We start from the raw sequence: 15,523 nt of genomic DNA, 5'->3' as shown, positions 1-15,523 counted from the left end.
AGATAGATTCAAACAGTTTTTTTGCGATGTACTTGCAAAAGCATGCTCTACAAACTGCCTGTAACATAATTTTGATATTAGTCCCTACGTTTGTAAAATAAACAATTAAATTTAATAACACTTTTTTGATTTCCTTTTTCGCAAACAAACGGACACATTTTAAAAATTAAATCAATTAACAAAATTCTGTTACAGAGGAAAGTTTCCTAACAGTCTAAAGAATGTGTATTCTAAATTTCATGCATGTATCTTTAATAGTTCAGAAATTATATCCATTTTTTGTCTGGCAATGTAGAAAAAAATGAAGTTACCGGAAACAACGATAAAGGGGGCGTGTGATTTAAAAATCCATAGTGCAGGAAGTTTAAAAATGGCGTCTCAGCATCCGATAAGGACACAAATACCCACAAAATGTTATGCAATGCATTCCACACATATCACAGAGTAGTTTAAAGAAACAACATTTTTTTTTTTTGAAAATTTAATTTACCGGAAACAACATTAAAAGGGGACGTGTGATTTAAAAATCCATAGCGCAGGAAGTTTAAAAATGGCGTCTCAACATCCGCTAAGGACACAAATACCCACAAAATATTATGCAATGCATTCCACACATATCACAGAGTATTTTAAAGAAAAAAAATTTTTTTTTGAAAATTTAATTTACTGGAAACAACATTAAAAGGGGACGTGTGATTTAAAAATCCATAACGCAGGAAGTTTAAAAATGGCGTCTCAGCATCCGATAGGGGCACAAATACCCACAAAATATTATGCAATGCATTCCACACATATCACAGAGTATTTTAAAGAAAAAAATTTTTTTTTTGAAAATTTAATTTACTGGAAACAACATTAAAAGGGGACGTGTGATTTAAAAATCCATAACGCAGGAAGTTTAAAAATGGCGTCTCAACATCCGCTAAGGACACAAATACCCACAAAATCTTATGCAATGCATTCCACATATATCACAGAGTATTCTAAAGAAAAACATTTTTTTTGAAAATTTACTCATTTTTCACCAAAAAAATATCGTCCTCTCCCCATTAAAGGTTGTAATGAATATACTTATTTTGATGTAAAGAAACGGTCAACAAGAAAATTATATAAATTACAGAATAATGAAAGGAAGATCAGCATAGCAATGTTAAATGGAGTACTGTGTGATAAACTTATAACAAAAGACACAAAAAATACAGATTTATAAATCAATAATTCGAAGTTCTAGGTATAACATATGGAGCTGAATCCTGGAGAATGAATAAAAATAATTAGTTAAAATTATTATCATCAGAAATTGTTATTTAAGAAGATCAGCTAGGCATTCCAAATTGGAAAGAATTAGAAATAATGTAATCAGGCAAGAAATGAAGTTTCAAAATTCTATATAAGATTTTGTTAAATATAGACAACTAGAATGACATGATCACGTTAGAAGAATACCAGAACAGAGAGTAATGGTAGTACCTAAAAAAAAAATGTTAGACTGGATTCCCCTAGAAGAAAGAAAAAAGGTCGGCCGAAAACCATATGGATAGAAGATGTTAGGAGATCAGTGAGGGAAAATGGACTGGAAGGAGAAAGAAAGACGTTTATACATTGTATATGTGTATATATATTATATATGCCTGTAGTAGTAGTGATAGGTTTCTGACATCACATGGTTCGGCCAAGAATGACGTCACACAGACGTCAGTAACTGATGTCACCTGAGTAATGATCTCACATGACGTTGAACCCGAGGTTTGGGAGCATATATGACGTGTTGGGTTGCATGTATGACGTGGGAATGTATGCATAGTGATTGTTGCGTGGACTATATATGACGTGTGTATGGGTATCTGTCGGGGCAGTGGCAAAGAGTGTGCTGTTCTAGAGATAAGAAAGTCATGACCTCTGATTGGAAATGTAAATAGACACAAATACTCGTTTTCATTCTCTCAATCACACCAAAATATCTATCAGAAGGGTGTCGATCTGGTTGGAGAGTTGGTATAGCGCTGGCCTTCTATGCCCAAGGTTGCGGGTTCGATCCCGAGCCAGGTCGATGGCATTTAAATGTGCTTAAATGCGACAGGCTCATGTCAGTAGATTTACTGGCATGTAAAAAAACTCCTGCGAGACAAAATTCCGGCACATCCGGATGTAACCTCTGCAGTTGCGAGCGTCGTTAAATAAAACATAACATTTAACATTCTATCAGAAGATAAGAAACTGAGTCTTCTGATGGGAAAGTAATGTAGAATCTCTTTAAAGTACCTCAACTTGATCAGTGTAGACAAAAATGCAACCATGCAATGATTCTTATTTTGTCATGCAGCCCCATAGCTGAATATGTGAAGTTTTCAACTTCTGCAGACCATTCTTAAAAAATTTACATATCTTGCCATTACCCTGTATTTATATTTATGAAACCTTAAATTTTATCAAATATAATTTGCATAGCTTTTCTACAAATTCAGACACACACCACTACAATACAAGAAATAAAGATAACATTTTTATTGAAAGTTTTAACACAACTCTATATAAAAACAGTTTCATTCATGCTGGTCTTCTTATGTACAATAGCCTACCAAATTATTTTAAAGAAATATCTGCACATCAGAAATTTAAGAAAGCTCTTTATAAAATTTTAATCAAAAACTGCTTTTACAGTATGAACGAATTTATTGAAAATTGTCATAACTGAATAGAAAAAGAACGCCTTACTTCAAAAAACTTTACTTCCTCTTTTCCAGATCCTGACTTCGAGAAGGATGTCTTCTCATGAAAGACGCGATGGTTGAAACTGACTCCTGACTTCAAGACATACTGCAAACGAGACTTATAGCTGAAATCGACCGACCTGTAGTTTTCTTCAATCAAGTTCCAAGGTTTTTATATTTGTATTTGTGTTGCATTTAATTATAGTTATTGCTTTTATGTATATTATGTAATTAATTATTAGTTTGTAAATATGACATGTCCCATATCATGTATATGATCAGTGGATGTAATAAATGATTATGATTATTTTTGCATTTAAACATTCATTCAAGCAGCTTACCACTTCATTTGCCCCCTTGTACCCAAGTAAGCATAGTTGATTTGCCTGACTTTCCACTATGTACAGGAAAGTTGTGTAGCTACAATTGCCTCAAATAAAGTTAAGGGCCCTACAAATACAGGATATTCTCATTGGTATTCTAATTGTCCGGCAGAAAACAGTCATTTTTTTTTTTTTAAAGAAATTGGTTACAACCCGTGTTTCGCCTGAGGCATATCACGAGGGATTTACAGTGCAGTATACAATAGTAATAAGATTATTCTTGCAGAGTGCGGAAGATATGCTTGAGGAAGGCAGCGATCTCAACGGTATTGAAGTGGAGTTTGAGTACCATATGCAGAGGAGTAGTCCGTAGTGCTTTAGGTCGAGATCCTGTGAATTTTGAGCATTCCATTATCAGGTGAAGGGCTGTTTGCGGAGGTTTTTCGGGACAGCTGCAGAGTGGTGAAGGGCATTTGTTCATTTTATACAGCCATGATTGGTCAAGAATTGAGTGGTTATGTAGCTTGGATCTAGGGATAAGGAAAACCTATGGGGTATATTGGGTATGAAGGTCTTGGTGTGGAGTCCTTGCTCGGAATTGATGTACGTTGAGTTCCAAATTCTTCTGTAGTGGTTTGTCAACAGCTGCTTCCACTGGGTAAGTAGGATTCATTTACTTGCCCTCTTAACAGTACACTCTTTGCTCTCCTAATTTTTCCTTAAATGTGTCACGTATTTTATGATATGAAGTGTTATGTTATGAAATCTTACTTTGAAACACCTGTCAGTTTAGACTCTGGAATTCGTTACCTGCTAGCATCAGGGACTGTCGAAATAAAATTGAATTCATATGCAAACTTACTAGGCACTTGGTCAGTAATTGAAACTCGTTTAGATATGGTTTCTTGTAAATAGTTTCCTTAATCTGTCAGAAAATATTTCAATATCCGATAATTTCATCACTATACAATTTTGTTATTCTAGGTTTAATTTGTAATTCAGTAAATATAAAATATTCTTTGTTTTTATATGGTAAATTATCTAGCTTTCATTAGTCAGGTAATCTTTTAGTACTTTGATTTTTATTGTAATTGTAATTGTAAATTTAATACTAATTGTAATTTTATTCTTTATATTATAGTTGGAATCTCCTGGTAGAGGGGCAGAGAAGGCCTGACGGCCTTATCTCTACCAGGTTAAATAAATAAGTCTAAAATACTACTACACGCACATCTTTCGATCACATGCATATCAGCAAAACATTGTTTCAGTCAGTTACTAATGCTAAATTAGCTTACTGTATATTCATTTAATGTATTGAAAAGCAGAAGCATTTGCTAATGTAGCTGGGAAGCTCTGTTGGCAAAAATTTCCAAATTGTGGGATTCCAAATAGACGAATGTTTATTGCTGTGTATCAAAGATATATGATTCCTTTCTTCATCTTCAGATCGAGGGTCTTGGGCAGTAACGTGATGCTGATTTCTTTCAAAGTGTGATACAATTTGTCTAACAATTTTCTACACTATCTATACTACTAACAGTGGCGGCTCCTGCGTATTTCTTAAGAGGAGGAAAGAAGGTAACAGGACGAAATGACAACTTCGTGAAGGAAACATGCTACAAATTAGCCAACATGCACACATGTAAGACCAGGTAGTGTTGGGGTTGGCCTTCCCTTCTGTATAGCAATAATCTGTTCTTGTAAACTGAGTTTCCTAAATTTTCCATACAATATAATGTTTTCACTTCCATTCATTGTTGAATAATTGCACAAATTAACAATTACAAGGAAATTCACCTCGGAGCATTTTTCGAGCACACTACAGCATCACACGTGTTGGAAGAGACTATAGCTACTAACACGTAATCGGAACCACGGAAATGGGAAATAATCTGAGGAAAGCGAGAACACTGCATCCACCCACAAGGTCTGTGTTGCCACATGTACATTGCACAAGTTCAGTATCACATGCTTTTGAAGAATATCAGTTCCTGTAAAGTCATACTACCATTATTGTTCAAAGTTGCCGGTGCCCAAATTTTTATGTTAAAAATAATGTAGTTTCGACTACCTACTTACTTTCAATTTCATATATATTTGTACAAAACTGACAACTTGGCTGTTGCCCTGTCTAGTAGACAATGAACGGAAGTGAATTTCAGGGGCTAAAAAGATCTGCGATACTAACGTAGAACTACTTCCTCTTTGTTTTATATAAACACGACTTTAACTTTCAAATATCCTTGAAAGTTTCAAACCATGAATAGTAGCTTATATAAAGTGCAATGAATAAAATTTTTGATTTATAATTAAAAAAAAAAAATTTATATGGTGTCTTTCATAGCGTTGCGTTAAAACTGTTTTATTGTGCCTCCTCTAGATGTATTATAGTCTGGTTGAATGCAAGATCGTTAGATGGCAGCGGTAGCGAGCTTGCTGCACGACCAGTCGGTTTCTATTTCCCGCCCATGCGCTGATTCAGAGGAGGATCTCCCTCTCCGTTCATTTACTCGCTTTAAAACTCTGCTTCTTTCTCTGGCCGCTAGTGCGCTGTTGTCTATGTGTGTTAACTGCAGTAAAGGAGGAATGGATTGGCTTTCTTCCACACAAACAATCTCGCATCTTTCTCACAGTTTTCTAGCAGCACATGAGCGCGCATCGTTTAAAACTCGATCAACCGAGGTTTTCTTATAGCTGTGGACTTAAAAATGATCGAATCTTCCTCGAATTTCAAGGCACATATTTTATTTGGTATTTACTTTCAAAAGAAGAAAAATGTGAGCAGGACGTTCCTCCCTTCCCTCCCCCGAGGAACCGCCACTGACTACTAAAAAAAAATCTTTCTGCTAATAATTGAGAGGTTATTTTATTTCCATATAATCCCTTTATTTTAATAACAATTTTTTTTTACATAGTTTGGAAATGAATGCCACATCTTTTATAAAGTATTTTGATCATTTACATAATATAATTTGGATGTGGTATGATGACACGGAACTGTTTCTATTAGCTGTTGTCTGCAATTGTTTAATCCAAAGCCTCCTCAAATTGGTGTACTGAAGCATTCAAATTTCTCTGTATTCAGTACATATACATTATCATCAAAAGAGGTAATTTTTACAAAACAATAGTTTATAAATGGCAAAAAAATATGATTTTGTACCTATTGAGACCTGAAGAATCCAAAAATGGGGGAAAAAGCACAGACTCATTGGCACACCCTTTATATATGAAAAGTATAGTACTTGAAAACATGTTCAAAACATTCCTTCTTTGATACCCTACAACTTTTGTATAAATACTTTCTTCATAAAATTATAAATAAGAAAATTATAAGCATTGTTCCATACATTTTACTCACCCATTATACACAAACTACCAAAAAGTAATTGGGCACTGTTTTTGCCCCTTTAGAACCTCGTGGTACCACCTCCTGTTGCTATAACAGCAGCCACCCTGGCATATATGCTCTCCACTAGTTTGTGTAGGATATCCACTGGAATGCGTCGCCATTCCTCTTGCAACATGGCACTCAGTTGGACAATGGAAGTTGGCTGCATCTCCCGAAACCTCAATCGCCGGTCCAATTCGACCCAAAGATGCTCGATGGGATTGAGATCAAGACTTTGTGCAGGCCAGTCCAACTGGTGAACATTATTGTCTGCATACCACTGCATAGTAGCCACCGAAACATGGAGCCAACTTCCATTGTCCAACTGAGTGCCATGTTGCAAGAGGAATGGCGACGCATTCCAGTGGATATCCTACACAAACTAGTGGAGAACATGCCTGACAGGGTGGCTGCTGTTATAGCAATAAGAGGTGGTACCACGAGGTTCTAATGGGGCAAAAACAGTGCCCAGTTAGTTTTTGGTAGATAGTGTATTTATCTACATATTTTGCCATTTTAGCTACATATTTCTCATTCTCATATTACATAAAATCCAGGCTCTATTGATCACATATCCAGTCAATGAATGACAATCAACGAGCTGCACCTCCAGGGTGCATGCCTTACAGGGTCGTCTTTATTGTCCTCTGCAACTTTGACTGAAAAAGACCTGTTGCAGTTACTATTCTTCTCGTCCTCGTATGTGGATTTTGTTCCAACGCATCCTGGAGAGCTGCCACTTCTGTAGGTAGTCTCTGTCTTTGCTGAGTTGTGTCATCTTGCTTAAAGTGTCAGTGTTATGCAGTTGCTAACAAATTGTGTAGAAGTAGGATCTAGGGCCTGGATGTCTTCAATTCGGGAAACATTGAGCATATAACTGCTTTGCTTGTACTTAATTGCCGTGACATACATCAGGATCATGTCTGTAAGCTCCACATTCATTCAAATACTTTGACCTGTCCAATACCCTCCAGCCTGTCTCTCCCAATAACACAATATTCCTTTCAGTACTATTGTAAAAAACCTCAGCATCTATTTCGACTCTAATATGAACTGGGATATGCAAATCAGACATATCTGTAGAAAAGTTTTCTCTGTCATGCATTCTTTGAAACGACTGAAAAATTTCCTTCCTATTAAACTCAAACAAATTCTAGTACAGACCCTTGTAATGCCTCGCTTCGACTCCTGTGATGTTTTATGTAGCGACCTAAGTGCTGAACTTTCTCAGAAACTTCAACGCGTACATAATGTCTGCGTCCAATTTATTTTCAATATCCACCGACATGATCATATATCGGAATATTTTCTATGACTCTCCTGGCTCCGCTTGCAAGATCGACGTTTAGTACATTCTCTTTGCCTGCTATATCGAATTATACATGATTCCACACCCAACTACCTTGCCTCTCGGTTTACTCTCCTAGCTTCACATCATAATCGTAATACACGTTCACAGCACAATCTGTTGCTATCAATACCACGTCATCAGACATCTCTGTACTAAAGTTCTTTCTCAATAGCCATGGCCCGCTCATGGGTTTCACTGCCGCTGGAAATCAGGGGGTAGTCTTAGTCCTCAGTCATTTAGAATTTGGTTGTTTAGAAATATTTTAAATAAACAGAATTAGGACCTAATATACACACACACATTTTGTTTTTGTTATAATTATTTTTTTAATATAGTCCTTATTTTTCTTTTTTCCGTTAACACTAATATCTAGGTAATTGTCATTGTTTCAATGGAACCCATGCTGATTATACTAATTGTACTATTCCTTTAGTTGAGTGACTATATTCATTAATTCTTTATTTTATAATTTTTTAAGTTAATACTTATATACCGAAATGTATTTTCCTGTTTGTGATTATATTAATACGTATTCAATCTCTTTTATTATTATTATTATTATTATTATTATTATTATTATTATATATTTTTTTAAGTTAATACTTGTATACCCGTATGATTGAATTTGGTATTCCCAAGAAACTAGTTCGATTAATTAAAATGTGTCTCAGTGAAACATACAGCAGAGTCCGTATAGGTCAGTTTCTGTCAGATGCTTTTCCAATTCACTGCGGGCTAAAGCAGGGAGATGCACTATCACCTTTACTTTTTAACTTCGCTCTAGAATATGCCATTAGGAAAGTTCAGGATAACACACAGGGTTTGGAATTGAACGGGTTACATCAGCTTCTTGTCTATGCGGATGACGTGAATATGTTAGGAGAAAATACACAAAAGATTAGGGAAAACACGGAAATTTTACTTGAAGCAAGTAGAGTGATCGGTTTGGAAGTAAATCCCGAAAAGACAAAGTATATGATTATGTCTCGTGACCAGAATATTGTATGAAATGGAAATATAAAAATTGAAGATTTATCCTTCGAAGAGGTGGAAAAATTAAAATATCTTGGAGCAACAGTAACAAATATAAATGACACTCGGGAGGAAATTAAACGCAGAATAAATATGGGAAATGCGTGTTATTATTCGGTTGAGAAGCTCTTATCATCCAGTCTGCTGTCCAAAAATCTGAAAGTTAGAATTTATAAAACAGTTATATTACCGGTTCTTCTGTATGGTTGTGAAACTTGGACTCTCACTCCGAGAGAGGAACATAGGTTCAGGGTGTTTGAGAATAAGGTGCTAAGGAAAATATTTGGGGCTAAGCGGGATGAAGTTACAGGAGAATGGAGAAAGTTACACAACACAGAACTGCATGCATTGTATTCTTCACCTGACATAATTAGGAACATAAAATCGAGACGTTTGAGATGGGCAGGGCATGTAGCACGTATGGGCGAATCCAGAAATGCATATAGAGTGTTAGTTGGGAGACCGGAGGGAAAAAGACCTTTAGGGAGGCCGAGACGTAGATGGGAGGATAATATTAAAATGGATTTGAGGGAGGTGGGGTATGATGATAGAGACTGGATTAATCTTGCACAGGATAGGGACCGCTGGCGGGCTTATGTGAGGGCGGCAATGAACCTTCGGGTTCCTTAAAAGCCATTTGTAAGTAAGTAAGTATACCAGTATGATATGCAGTAGCGGCTTGCCGTAAAAAAAATAGGTGAAGTGCTGTTCACATACACAAATGCATAAACAGTTTTACCAATAGGCCTATAATGAGTAGGCCTACTATTCGTAAGCTGCGTGCAATTTTAATAGTTCTGGAACACATGCAAACAGGAAAATTAATTTATTTCAGGACTCGCTCAATTTCTTGCATACCAAGTCAATCCTCCTATCTTTTAAAGCAGCAAACCTGTCGATGATGTCTTCATAAAATGTCTGACTTTAACTGCGGGTGGACAGTATATGTTATGTTTTATTTAACGATGCTCGCAACTGCAGAGGTTATATCAGCGTCACCGGATGTGCCGGAATTTTGTCCCGCAGGAGTTCTTTTACATGCCAGTAAATCTACTGACATGAGTCTGTTGCATTTAAGCACACTTAAATGCCATCGACCTGGCCCGGGATCGAACCCGCAACCTTGGGCATGGAAGGCCAGCGCTATACCAACCGCCAACCAGGTCGACTTGGACAGTATATCTCTATGCAAAGCTATGGGGCTAATGATGAAAGTCTCTCCTGTGATGTAGCATTCCGAGTGAAATTTTTAGTCTCTTCAAACAGAAAATATTCTTTCATCGAAACATTTTTTAAAGTTATTTTATACAACTTCTCTATTTTCTTAGCACTTTTTAAAACAAAGAACAAATGGAACTGTAGGTCGTCCAGAATTTAAAACATCTTTCTTATCCTCATATTTAAATCTAGAAAACGACATTTCTAATAAATAATATAACGTGTCATTTTCGGGATACATATTTCGGACTCATTTATCAATATTTTCTATGTACTGGTACCTAAGTATTAGTATAATAGCACTATAGTGATTAAACATATAATATGCACTGTGATGTAGGATTAATACACTAAATACACTTATCACTATACATTAAATAATAAGTTAATATATACGTACACAGTATTAAACTACATGTGTACATTTACGCGCGCATTAAACTTTCAAATACAAAAGCTGGAACAAAACTGGCAAGCCCATGGTAAGAAATAATACATGCTGCGGAAAACAACTTTTAAACTTTGCGAATGAATGTTGGGTGTATTTCTGATGAAATAACATAGAGCTAGCTAATTTACCACAGCAGGGGTGGCTGCTTCGACACAAGGAATGAGGATAGTATTCTCGAGTAGGCAGTACACACTCTAAAATTTCGCACCCCTTAAACAATAGCCCCCGGCCTTGGAGACCAGCTGCAACCCTTCTCTATCATCAGATCTGCAAACTGGTTACTCCACCTACAACAAGTCTGACAGTTCTCCGTAACTGAAAGGACTCAGAAATGCACTTCACTCATACAATCTTTCTTTAGTGCGTGACATCACGTTACCATGGAAACCAAGTGCTGTATGAGAATGGGAGCACAAATAATTTCACCTATACAGTATTGTAAGTTCCGCTCGGTGCTCGTAACAGTTGACATTATTCTATTCAGCGGACGGTTACAGGTACTATTTATACAACTACACATATTCATAACGACTGAAAATAAAACTTTTTTTTTTTATTTTAGAAATATGGTACCGGTAATAAGTAGAATTAATTATTAGTACGAGATAAAATTGTGTTTTACGCGTAAATAGGTGAAGTTGCACTTCACCTACTTCACCTGAATAACCGCCCCTGATGATATGATATGATATATTTCGTCACAGCACTTCTTCACATGTAATGGTGTACCTCACATTTCTGTATCCGGTGCCACCATTAACATATTATTACAATAACACATTATTTGCAGTACACGTCTACACAAATACTCACAATTACACTATGTACCTTTTTTGTTACTTGGTCAATCTCCCCTTCAGTATTTCTCCTACATTTCATTTCCTACTCTCTATTTGATCATTAATCCTAATATATCTAATATTACATACTCCTTTGAAACCCCCTTTTTCCTCTAACTACTATTCACTAAAATTTCAATTTCACTTTTTCTCTATAAATTATCATATTGAATTATTTGTCCTATTTGTTCTTTGACCTTTTCTCCTATATTTCTCTTATATTCATTTACTGTTCCAACGTTCAAATTTAGTATGCTGTCACTTGTTCACTTCTCTTAACCCTTTTTCACTATTTTCACTCATTCCCATTTGCGCTCACTTTCACTTTCTCACTATTCTGCTTACACCTAATCCTTTGTCACTATTCTCACTTCCTATAAATACTTATATTTTATTCTACACATCAGCTTATACACTTTCTCTCTCCCCTATACTTCTCTATCCTTTACAATTTCCCTTTACTTGCACTTTTTGATCACATCCCCACATTTTTTTAATCATATCTAATACCTTTGCTATATCCTCAGCTGTCGCAGGTTCTGACCTTTCTTTACTGTTCATCTCTGCTTTATTTCTATTTCTGTCTTTCATTCTATTTATTTCTTCTTCTATTCCTCTTTTATTTCCCCCCCCCCTCCACGCTTTCACTTTCACATCCCAGATTTCCACTTACACTCGCACCCTTATTCTTTCCACTACTTTCTTCCCTATCACTTCCTGACTCTTGGTTTCTCTTTTTATCACCCCTCGGTATACCAGTATGTATTTTCTTGTATATGTCTTGATTCTGGTTGAGTGGAAGAGAAGCAGGAAAATAAAACTATTATTATTATTAACATAGGTGTTACTACACTAATCGTATATTCCTACAGACTTGGTAGGGTTAGGGTTACTATATCTTCAAACATAAAAATGAGGATACTATGACTATTGGACCCTTCCAACTTCTAAATATTTTACAATACAAATTTACACAATGAGGCAAAGTCGTTCAATTTCAAACAATCAAAGCGAAGCCAAATGTTTAACATGCTGCACGTTTTGACACCTAATTCCTAAATGAAAGAAGAAATTTACATTCACTTCTCTTTCTCTTTGAAATCTTGAACTCCTCAATTCCTTCGTACTTGTTTTCTTATTTCACTATACACATATAGAATTATTCCAATTCAGAAACAATTAAATTAAAAATACTCCAGAAACAAATAATATTTCAACGGATGCCTAGTCATTGGCTTAAAAATCGATAATGTGTTTAATTGGAAAAATCATATTAAGAAATTACCCCCAAACTAAATTCAGCTTGTTTTGCTATTAGATCTATGCAAAAGATAGTAAATATCAATACCTTAAAAACAATATACTTTGCATACTTCCACTCGGTAATGAGTTTTGGAATAATATTCTGGGGAAATTCCACAGATAGTAATAGTACATTTCTATTACAAAAAAGAGTAATTAGAATAATAGTAGGTGCCAAATCTAGAGAATCGTGTAGGACTATTTTAAAAAAACTACAAATACTGGCCATGGCTTGCCAGTATATCTTTTCATTAATAGTCTTCCTCGTATGTAATCGTGAAAACTTTGTAACTAATTCAACAGTTCATAGCATAAATACATGTCAAAAAAAATGACTGTCATACTCCATCGGCAAGTCTATTGTGCTATCAAAAAGGAGTGCGTTATATGGCAGTAAAAATTTTTAATAGCCTCCCTATCGATATAAAAAATGAAACTCAAAACATAAGATTATTTAGGGCCAAATTAAAGAAGTACCTAATTTCTCACGCCTTCTATTCTGTAGGTGAATTCATGACATTCAATAACACTTCATGAAATTGATACTAAAACTATGTGTTATACTAGTAGACTATATTGTAAATCTCGTCTGTATATATTTCATCTAGACTGTGACTATAAATTAAAACTTTATAATAGTATTAAGTTTTTTGACTTGTTCCATATTCTAGCTGTAAAGCAATGTATGAATACCATGGAATGTTAATAAATACAATACAATACAATACCTGCAAACGAGAAAGTCGATAACATTGCAAAACAGGCAACATATTTGCAACCAAGACCTCTTCAAGTGATATGTCTATCCAGTGCTTTTGCTTCAGTAAAGTCTCATTTTATAAACCTAAGAATCAACAATTGGCTCTCTTCTGACAAAGGAAAAATTTTACAGTCCATAAAAAAAAAAAAAAAAAAAAAAAACCAAATGACCTGGAAATGTATTTTTAGTAGGTTATTTTTTACGACGCTTTATCAACATCTTAGGTTACCTGGAAATGTACAAAAACTTTCCCAGACATGTTCAAACATTTTTAACAAGAGCCAGAACAGGTCACATTGTCACACAATTGTACCTACACCGACTTCACATTTCTGATAATCCTACTTGTCTGTGGTGTAATAATCATGATGAAGATCTGGAACACATTCTTCTATACTGTCCATCCATAAACCACAAAAGAAGTAAATTAAAATCATCAGTACCGGTTGCAGAAGACACAGCCCTGCAGTATATATTGACTACACCCCACCTCTGGCTACTAGCAACAGGCATCTATAATGAACACCGATCAAAATACCCCTCATTTCTCGTGAAAAACAACAACTGAATAGACTACAGTGAACTATAGTGGACTTTATGTTGTCAGCAAATAGCTGGATACATTACGAAGATTGATTATCTTTCTTCCCATCATAATATGAACACAGTCTCGCCATAAAACAATGCTCACAATACAATCCTAACACTCCTTAGCATTCATGCTTCTTCACGAAGCCCTGTCAAGACTCTGGAATTTGCTACCTGCTAGCATCTGGGACTGTCGAAATAAAATTAAATTCAAACGCAAACTTACTTGGCATTTGGCTAGTAATTGAGGCTCGTTCAGACATGGCTTCTTGCAAATAATTCTCTTACTCTAGCATAAAATATTTCCATCTCTGGTAATTTCATCACTGTACAGAGTGAATACTACATGCCGTCTTCAAAAACCGGAATGCGATAGAGGATATTTGTGGTGATGAAATTCGAGATAGGAACTGTCATGATATGATTAGTTATGGCGATATTAGAGGCAATGACCAGAAGTTAAATGCGGTCATAGTTACCTTTGATCAATAGCGCATTAATAATTGAAATCCAGAATACAACAACGATGTGATGTGTGCGACATGTACTGGTCCCTGAAATGGTCGGATATCTTGGCTTCTGCACAAGAACTGCGAAGGAAATAACTGTAGCTAGTTTGTCTTCAAGTACTGTACTGTGAGTTCTCTGTGCAGTGTCCCAGTTCAAGTTGATGTTACAATACGTAGCTGTCTCATATTGCGAAGCAAGGTAAGCACGTGATGTTTACATTGCGTACGTCAAGCAGTCACCGGTTTTAAAAGCACGCTAAGCAACCCACCCATCGTCCAGCATTGAACTATGTATAATCCTAACAAACCTGTGTACACGATGTTTGGAGTGACAAAAGTGTAATTTGGAAGTGCAGGATGTTCAGCGAGGACATGTAGTGTTACAGTCTGAGCTTAAACCCGTGCATACAGAAGCATTTCCCACGGAAATAATACTTGCCCCATTAGACATTTGGAAAAAATTGCAAGATAGAGTATCGAAAAATCGAAAGAGAATTGGGAGGACAAATTCAAAAGGTACGCAAAACGCATCCTTGCAAGGGGTTGGGGGCTGTACAAAACTAAATATGTGAGCTCCAAGCCTGTTGGCCACTAGTCTCACTCCGGGTTACGCTGCTCCACTGAAGGAGCTCTAGAAAATTTTTAAGGGGAAGCCAAAATTGGACGTAACCTCTTAGGTACCACATACGCAAGGGGACTGAGATTTGATCAAGTGATCACGGAACGGGGCGAGGAGGAGATGGCTGGTGTTTGCCGTTAGGATGGCAATACACTGTCATCTGTTGTTCGATGACAAAGCATATGAAGGTCATCGGAAGAAGCGCCATAAAATCTAAATCTGCAATTTGAGAGGTCCCTGTCCTTTCAAATTGCGACTAATTGACTGACCTCGTACATTTAATAGACAATTTATAGGTTCTGAACTAGGGCATACGTCGTTTACAAGAAGCGGAATTTATATGGGGTAAGGCATATAGGTCCGTGGCCCATTTCTTATAGGGCTCATCCCGACATTTGTCTTACGCCTTAGGAAAACCACGGAATA

This window comes from Periplaneta americana, chromosome 16, assembly GCF_040183065.1.
Source record: "Periplaneta americana isolate PAMFEO1 chromosome 16, P.americana_PAMFEO1_priV1, whole genome shotgun sequence".
NCBI classification, from domain to species: Eukaryota; Metazoa; Arthropoda; class Insecta; order Blattodea; family Blattidae; genus Periplaneta; species Periplaneta americana.
This window is presented reverse-complemented; position numbering follows the sequence as displayed.